Consider the following 9,403-nt stretch of genomic DNA (forward strand, 5'->3'; position numbering starts at 1 on the left):
GAGTGAGTACAAAAGGGTTCGTATGGACGCGTCAGTTGGCCGTCCTTCTGCTCGACACTGTTAGCTGAAAGATGATGGGATCATCCTCTGTCCTGTATTTAAGGCTGAGAGTCTTTGTCCAGTCTCTTTTCCACAGCTACTGTCCACAGCACTGATCCACCTGCAGCACAGCCCCAGTCAGTTGTTTTATGATTTACATTGTGCACGTTTCCCTTCCAGTGAGCTTACAAAACCTCTGACAGGAGACGTCAGGCATGTGTTTCCCCCACCTCCCCTTTTAGGCAGTAATAAAATAAAAAAACAAACAATCAAACAGGCCAAAGCTAGAGCACAAGCAAAGACAGCACCGGTGACTAAGTTCTCCCATACTGGACGTACGCTACCATGTGGGCTCAAACAGCAGCACATCAGCTCAGTTTACATACTGTTGACATCTTCATCAGAGGATCAGCAGGGAGCGCTGCTGAGCTGCAGTCGTCTCCACCAGAGTGACGGAGCAGGAATCACAAACAGCACAAACCCACCGTGTTGTTTCTACCCTGTTCAGGAGATCTGAGCCCCCATCCCTTTTTTTGATGTTGCAGCTCTGCACTGCAGGCCCTGAACGCCTCCCGGTTACCTTCAGTGTGCTTAGAGTTTAATTTACAACCGACGAGCTCACAGATCATCTGCAGGCAGGTGAATGAACCCTTAATGTGAGGATAGTAGCAGAGCTGAACTGAGGTCAGAAATAGTGAGGAACGGTGTCGACACAGTGAAGTCAGGTGTTTGGGAGATTTCCTGATTATCAGTTTGGGGGTGGAGGGGGTGTTGGTGTTAAATAACAAAGGTGGTGGAGGATGGAGAGAGGAGGAGGGAGGGAGCGGTGATGATATGGAGGAAGGTGTTTGGTTAAGCAGCAGGAAGGAGCTCATGCTGGAGTCTGAGTTTTTACTGTTGGCCTTTTTCTGCTTTTTTGTTTATTGTTGTCTGACGCAGGCCCGCCTACGCTTGAGTGATGCAGATGTGATATCACACTCACACAGTGACAGCCACTCTTACACACACACACACACAAACACACACACACACACACACACACACACACACACACGTCAGTCAGAATACACATGTGCTAGAAATAAGGGGTCAGACAGGAGCAGCATCAGTCTCTGCTCTGTTTTGTTAAGAACGTAGAAAAATAATTTTGTACAATCAAGCTAGATCGACGGACGCTTTACCTCACGTACCCTAAAAAGAAAAAGTAGTGACAGTGAGATGAAGGGCTGCACATGACACCATGACTGAGTTCACAGCTGTTGCTTTGATTCTAACATTTAAGTCTTTTGGCATCGACTCCGTTTTAATAAATGAGTGCTGGGAGGCGTCGTTTGACTTCAGGAGCTCCTGCGATGCTCTTACTCTGTGGGAGAAAACCAAAAACCAAAAGTAGCAAACATGGAGCGATATGACTCGTTTAGATTTTGGGAAACGTGCATCGACAGGTACAGTGTCCTTTTCCCCGCGTCTTTAAAAATAATTCATGCATAGATCCCCCACTGAGAAAACCCTTTTATATACTTTCTCCTTTGTACACATTTTATATAGACCTATATATAATATCATTTCTCTATATCTATATTTTCAGAAAAATTCTTTCCACACAATAAAAAACAACAATGAAACAAATGCTTCAAACAAAACAACAAAAAAAGAGAAGATGAAAGAAAGAAAATCACGACTGAGGGCCAGTTTGGCACTTTGTCATGAGAACATGACAGAACTCTGTTAGTTGACGGTAAATAGCGATACTCTATTTTTCTTTCGATTTTCTTCTCCCTCGATGAGAATTGAAACACAGCAGTACTTACCTGGCACCTAAAAATGCTGGTAGAATGAAAGATATCAGTGTTTTCATAGTTATATGTTTAGTGTACGCCTCCCCCCTCCAAACTGCTCAGCAGATCGGGAATTTTTAGAGAAGAGCAGGAGGGAGGCGTGTCACATGAGAGGAAGAGAGCAGTAATAAAACACGGATGTAGAAGAGAGAAGCATAATGTGCACATAACACACAGGAGATGGAAAAAGAGATGACGCCAACGTAAAAAAGAGAAAACAGCGAGGAGCGAGAGAGCATTCGTCCCTTTGACAAATGTTGGAGGTCTTGAGCCTGGAAACAGCAGACCGTCTTTGAAAACAGTATCTTTGAAAGATCTGAGTCACCCACCCCACCCCCACCCCAAACTGCTCATCTGCTGCTGTACACTTCAGTTGCACCTCCACATGCCACCAGTGGAGGGAGCTGCCAAGTTTTACAGCACATGACGCAGCAGGTGTAGTTGCTTTTGGAGAAAGAAGAGAATAAGAGGACAGAACGAAGGCCCACGTCTAGAGGCCTCCCTTCCAGAGCGGTAGCAGAGCCAGTGTTCCTGGTCCCTAGGTGGCGCTGTGTCGGGCCTGTCCCTACTATACCCTGGTGGTGGAGTGGGGGTGGGGCAGGGTGTTATTGTGGCCGGTGGAGGGGAATGTGTTGAAGGCGTGAAGAGGCTGCATGCTGGTGATGGTGCTGGGGATCATGGTGATGGTGTTTGACGTCATCAGCGGCACGTCGTCGGGGGCGCGGCGCAGCGCCAGGTGTAGTCGGGAGGGCAGGCGGGCCGCAGGATGTCGTGGGGCCGCAGGGGCTCCATGTCGTGGTGAGCGTCGTGCTCCGAGTGCTTCATCTGCAGGGACATGATCTCCTCCTCCTGGCTGTGAGCCAGGTCGTTGGCGGGGCCGCCCCGCTGAGGGGACAGCCGGTGCTGGCGCATCTCGTGCCGCTTGTCACGCTTGTAGTAAAGGGCGGCGAAGGCCAGGACGTTGAGGAAGAGGAGCGACGGGAAGGTAGGGTAAGGATGACGAGTGGTTCGAGGAACGTTGTTTCTGGGCCTCATGGTGCCGGGGTCACGGCCTGCAGGGGAGCGCGTAGTGGTGGGAAAGAGCACGTCGTGCAGGCTGTGAAGATGAGGGACTAATTCCAGCCAAAAGGCCACTTTGTTAGCTCTGTAGTTGTCTCTGACACGAGGTTTCAAACCGATGTGAAGGTACTGCTTGTCCTTCGAGTTGAACTTGGTCCATATGACCTCCTCGAAGCGGCTGGGCTTGGTATGAATGAACTTGGTGTCCTGAGGGACGGGCAGGTTGGGGTCCCTGGTGGAGCATAAAGGTTAAACGTTTCAGTTCAAAGTTATATTCAGTCTCCATTATAAGTAACATGTGGCATCAATACACTGAATACAGACAGGGGGCCCATTCTCTGTGCAACCTTTAAACTATCTAAGACCAACCGGCTGCTCTGGGATCTGGATGCTTTTGGTGAACCAGTATGTTCAATTCTTCAAAGCCACATGGGAATTAAACTAGCAACCCAGATTCAAGTATTCAAGAGGACTAGAAGGCTATAAGCATTTTAATTACAGATTCACACTAAAACAAAAAAGATGACATTAAGCTAAATCAGCCGGCAAATTCAGCCCATAATAAGCAGCTGCTATTATTGCACCACTATCATACTTTACTGCAACAGTTCTATGGTAGCATCGCCTGTTAGAGTGTTAAAGCAAAGCACATGACAACAGTAGAAACACTTTAGTGTAGGATTTCTACCACAATAAACAATTCAATAAATCAAAGAATTTAATTTTTTAATTAATTTAATTTAATGTAATTCATTTTGTAATTGTTTACAGCTCATCGCAAGAAACATTTCATTCTTAATATAGGCGCTAATATTTCAGTTTTTTCTTTGTACCTCTCTAGCAGTGATCAGTCAGGGGACCTGAAGGGATCACAATCACCACACCACAATTTCTCTGTTCTTGAAAGGCTCTTCATGTTACATCTGTGTTGATCATTTTTGACATAGCTGGAGCGCACGACCCTAAATCAACCCACAGTCCTGCTGATATAGGCTCAGTGTGCAGTGGGAAACTTCCCATGATGCACTGACTTCATCATCCAACTGTGTTTATATGTCGCTGCTACATTTCATTAACTTTTGTTTCTTTCTCCTGTAATTTGATTGTTCTCGCTCTCTCTTTAGCTCAGATTACAGATTGAATGATGTTTAGTTTCTTTCAACTTCTTCAAAAAATGTAAAATCTGACATTATGTTTAATTTGGTTAAAGTGTTACAGAGACTGAGCCCTGAGCCATTTAAGTCCTGTTACGTGTTAACAGACTTAGATAAATTTACCTGAACTGTAACAAAACGGAAACACTTTGGAAACACATTAAAGTCTACAGCTAAATCAACACCTTTGCTTGATAAGTGTCACGGCCCGTGGTTTGGCATCCTGGGAGCCGTGGGAGGCTGTGGTGGCCACACCCTCGGGCTGGGCCGCCTCCAAACCACCTGCGTCTCATCTACGGCAATCACCGGAGGACTACTTTAGCCAGCTCTGACGGCTTCTCCTCGCCAGTCCGTAAGTCTCCTTCCAGTGTTACCAGCATTCGGCGTGGAAGCCTGTGGCCTGCCTGTCCTCCTGCCTGACCGCCTCCCTCCCTAAGGATTCCCCTCCCGGGCATCTCTCCCCTCCAAGCTCCACGGTCCTGCTCTACCTGTAAGCCTCGGCAACTTATGGAGTCTAGCTTTCCATTTTTTTTTGGCAACCGCCTAACTGTGTCTCCCCTTTCTGTTGCAGTCTCCCCACAGTCCCGATTACAGTGCTCCTGGGCTCCACGCTCCTCGTTCCCCCCCGTGGCATGAGCCTTAGTTTTTCGTTTCCTAGCTTTGTGAAAAGATTCCTCAGTTAAATAAAACTTGTACATAGTTCTGAGCTGCGGTGTTCTGAGTCTGCTTTGGGGTCCTGCTACCTGAACACTCCGTGTTTTGTGACAATAAGCCTGTAGTTCTGTCAGAGAACATACAGTAACAGGTACAGTTTACACTACTATGACATGAGGCCTACCCAGTCTTTGCGAAGTTAGTCCAGTAAGTCATGACCACAGCGCTCAGCATCACATCGTTCTTGGAGAAGTTGCACGGGAACAGGTCCGTGGCACCGATCATCGGTACGTCGAACACGTAAGGTATCTCGTCCCCGTGCGCGGCGTCGGCCCACTCGGGCCGCGTCTCGGTCTGGCAGTGGTGGTAGAACGTGTAAAAGTAAACTGGGGACTGAAACTCGGCATGGAGTTTGGCAGTGGCCACAGCTGGTGCCACCCACTGGTGGTCCGTAAACAGGGCCAACAGAGTCTTCCGCCGCATGTCGCCGTTGTCCCTGTGCGCCCAGTCTGTGTACATGAACTTAATGGTCTCCCTCAGGATCAACGTTCCCTCTAATTTTTCATGTGTTTGAGCAAACACACAAACTCCCTAAGCGGTCCCTTGGACCACTGTGAGCGACATCAGACGTGTGCACTGTGGTCACGCCAGCATCTAATCCATCCAAGTTACATAGTTTATTAAAATAATCAAATTACAGCATTTACATTTATGTTAGACTACTTTTAAACTGCTTTAGCCCACTTACAATGAAAATGTAAAAAAAAAAATCTAGCCATTGGCCTGTGTAGTATGTTAACACTATTGGAAGTAAAAATAACTTGAACTCCAATTTCGAAAACACAACTTTCTTTTTTTTTTTTTCTTTTTTTTTTTTTATAAAGCTCTGACTTGTATTATGAGTTTGTGGTCTGGGAGAGAGTCCTGTAACTCTCTGTCTGCAAAATATAGTATATAATTACCAATGCTGGGCAATTTAATTATATAGATACTCCTCAAAAAAGTAACTCAGTTTGGCAAACAACAAAGTTTTTTGTAGCTATTTTTTTTAAATGCAGTCAATGCGTTTTTTTTTAAATAAACATTTCAAACTATTTACAGAACAATCAGCTGTTCTGCATCAAATTTGATGCCACACAAATTATTTGTGCCACTCCAAAAAATAATTTCTGTCCACTATGAGATAAAGGAGAACAACAGCCTGATACCTGCAGGCCTGCAGGAGATGTATCACTCCTGTAACACCTGTAACATTCAGCAGTTGCCTCATTGTTCTGACACACACAACAAAACTATTGGCTACACTACACACTAACTACACAAGATTTGCGCTAAACGTCTCAAATCTCTCACATCTCAAAACACCACCGTCACTCCTAAAAGTTCCCCCCGTTTCTTAACAATTAGATGCCACGTTGCCATATCATTTTTTGATTGGTCGACATGGTACATTTTTCAACCAATAGGAAAGAGAGAGGGGGGTGGGGGTTTGTTTTTGCTCACAGGCGGAGAGTGCTTTCGAGCCTTTTTTTTTTAAATAAAACGCCGTTTTTACCGTTTCTTCCCGCAGTAAATATAAACAACGGTAGTATTCAGGAAGAAAACCAAACATTGCATATTTTTATCACAACTCTGGTTTTATGTGGCCTATCAACACAATTTAAAAACTGGTATAAAGTCCACACTTTTTCTGTCATTTGTTCCGTCTGTCCTGCTCACATCTCCAATGGTTGTACACGTTGTCATTAACGTGACTTCACTCCACATCAGCCACGCCGCTTTGCTTGCTAAAACTACGGTGTCGGCACATAAGGACGCTGTCATAGCCTGTCAACGACGTTGATTGGCTGCGTATATACGAATGTGAATCGCATTATTGGCTGGAATATGGGATACGGTGGCATCGTTCTAATCCTATACGGGAGCAGCCAGTCACTTACTGACTAACACTGCAAAACAGAATTGTTAAAGTATTAATTTTAATTTCAATTCAGGTTAGATTTTTTTTGTGCGCAACGCAGATTTTCTGTGCGCAGAGACCGTGCCAGCAGTGCGCAGCTTAGAGGGAACATTGCTCAGGATGTCTTTGCCTGGTGAAGAAGCACAGGAGGGGAAGAAAGATAAAAGTGAAAAACTGCTAAGAATAAAGTAACAGCAGTGCGAGAATTTTTTTAAGAGATCGGTCTGATCGAAAGATATGAAACCAAAGCACACGTTGGTGAGATGAACCAAGAGCCAGGAAGCGAGTGACAAATCTAGAGAGGATAAAAAGTCTTTCAGATAACAGAACGAGTGACAGGCAGTAGAGAGGAAGCATGACTGCATTATCCAAACATGTCTGTACTGTGACTGTGGTCCGGCTGTGAGGGGTTCGCAGGCCGACCTGTCAGAAACAACGACGCTGAGATTGGGAGCCGACTACCTGGGGGATGATAGCATTACTGCCCACAGAGCCTCAAAGGTTAAGGCGCAGACACGCCGTGATGTGGATGAGCTTGTCTTGTTTGATGCACTTCACTGGGCTCACATTTTACTGATTCCATTCTTTACTCGCATGTTTTAAACACTTAAAGACAGGTTTTCATGTTCTTTTGAAAATTCACGTGAACTCAAGCTGTCAGAACTGTAATGTATGCTTTGATAATTGCCCACATTTGTCATTTTGAGGATTATCCGTTTGTTTTAATGAATACAGCAAAAAGAAAAAACTAACAAATCAACAAACGCGGCTCCTAAAAAGACAAAACCTGATGATGCTGCAAAACGCACTTAAGTGAGAGGAGGCTGTAAAATGGAATAACTGAAAAGTGGCAGTGTACAGAGGTGGCGTCCTCACCCTCTGGGTATCCGTAGAGGTTGTCAACAAAGTTGGAGATGGTGTAGTCGAAGGCCGCAGCTGAGATGCCGTCGTTGTCCTCACTGTCGTCCACAAACTTCAGCCCCTCTCCCTGGTTCACTCCTATCAGGATGTCATAGTTTAGGAACTCCCCCTGGTGGAGAAAATAAGGAAGAACATGCTGAGTGCTGGAACAGAGCCTGTGTACATCACAAGTCTACAACAGGAAGTGCAGCTGAAAACCAGCTTTGTGAATTGGCAGCATTTCATTTCCCAGTAAACAAAATAAAGATTAGCTGTTGGCATGAAATTTCTACTATAAACTGTAAATACTGCAATATATGCAGGGTTCATACACCTTTTTCAGGGTCAAATTCAAGCACTTTTTAAGCACATTCAAGGTCCATTTTCAAGCTTTTCCAGCACATTACCAAAAAAAGAAAGCATGTTTCACTTTGCATCACCTCAGTAAGACCATGTAAACATTTAAACAAATCATCTCAGGTCGACTTAAATGTCTTTTGTTCCCCTTTTGTTAAAATAGAAAAATGCACCACACAAAAATAGTGAAAAAGGAAACGGTTGCCTTACATGCATATAGTGTACAAACTCAAAAAACACATTCCTCTTAAAAATTAAGACGTGCAAATGTGAACAAATCAACTTGTTAGAGATATTCATCTCCACTGTAAATAAACAACAACCCAGAAAACAGGAAAACTGCACCAAACACCACAAACACCAACAAATTAATGTCTTCTCATCAGATATTGATGCTTCTTTACTGTGTGACACAAAAAAAATAGGAGACAGATGTTTGTTTGTTTGTTTGTTCTTTTTAATTAGTTAAACACCCACGCCCAGAAAAATGGGGGCATTTCATTTTCGAGCAGGAAGCTCCCCCTTTTTGTTAAACCCTTTAGATGATGAGAGTTTTTTAATTAAATACATATTCATTAATAAATATTCCCTTTTATAAAAAGTAGGATAATTAAAAAAAAACTTTTATTATAGCTCTATTGTGTAGAAAAAAAAACTTGTCTTGTTTTCTGTTGTCTGTTATATAATATTAGGGATGTTTGTGACAATTAATTTCTTAATCGGCTGGACTAACCGATAGTCCACAACTAGGAAACACTGAAATTTTAAGTTAAGTTTGAAAACAGTTTAAAAAAAAATACCCCATTCCAAAATGTCTTGTGACAATCTGATTGGCTTAGGGAGTGATGATGTCATAGGGAGATCTTAAGAATCTTAAGTCCTTTGATATTTTTCCTTAAATAGGGGTGAGACACAGCAAGTTTTAGTTCGTTTCAGCAGCATCTGTGTTTGCAGCCTACAAAACGTTCACCACAGAAACATTTGGAAAGCTCTTAAAGGTCATCGTATAGAAACTCCAACATGTTTCCAAGAAACAAACAAGCAATTCAAAAAGATTACGCCGCCTCTCCTTCCTGGCGTGGCCGGCCGATTTCCCCAAATGGCGTCTCATCCTTCCAAAGGGCATTAGAGGAGAGTAGGAAGGAAAACTACCTTCTCCAGAAAAAAATGCAACAAATTGAAGAAGAGAAACTTCAACTGGAGGACAAGTGTAGACAAATGGAAGCCCAAAATAAAGAGCTGGAAGACAGACAACAGCGCCAGCCGGACATAAAAATTATTAATGAGGGCTGGGGAATAAAGTTTGCTCAGGCCCGAGAGCAGATTGTGCACCTCATTAAAGAAAATAAGCAAAAGAGCGTGGAACTAAAAGAAATGACCAACCAGCTCCAAGACAAGAAAACCATGACTGATAAGATAGAATGGGACCTCCAATACATGGA

At 44.0% G+C, this 9,403-nt stretch overlaps 1 pseudogene; it reads right to left on the bottom strand.

Moving 5' to 3' along the window:
- Nucleotides 1–1,336: 1,336 nt before the first annotated feature.
- On the bottom strand, nucleotides 1,337–8,964 carry LOC134642754 (neuroligin-2-like; annotated as a pseudogene).
- Between the last annotated feature and the right edge of the window lie 439 nt (nucleotides 8,965–9,403).

Source organism: Pelmatolapia mariae, linkage group LG15 (genome assembly GCF_036321145.2).
Source record: "Pelmatolapia mariae isolate MD_Pm_ZW linkage group LG15, Pm_UMD_F_2, whole genome shotgun sequence".
NCBI lineage: Eukaryota > Metazoa > Chordata > Actinopteri > Cichliformes > Cichlidae > Pelmatolapia > Pelmatolapia mariae.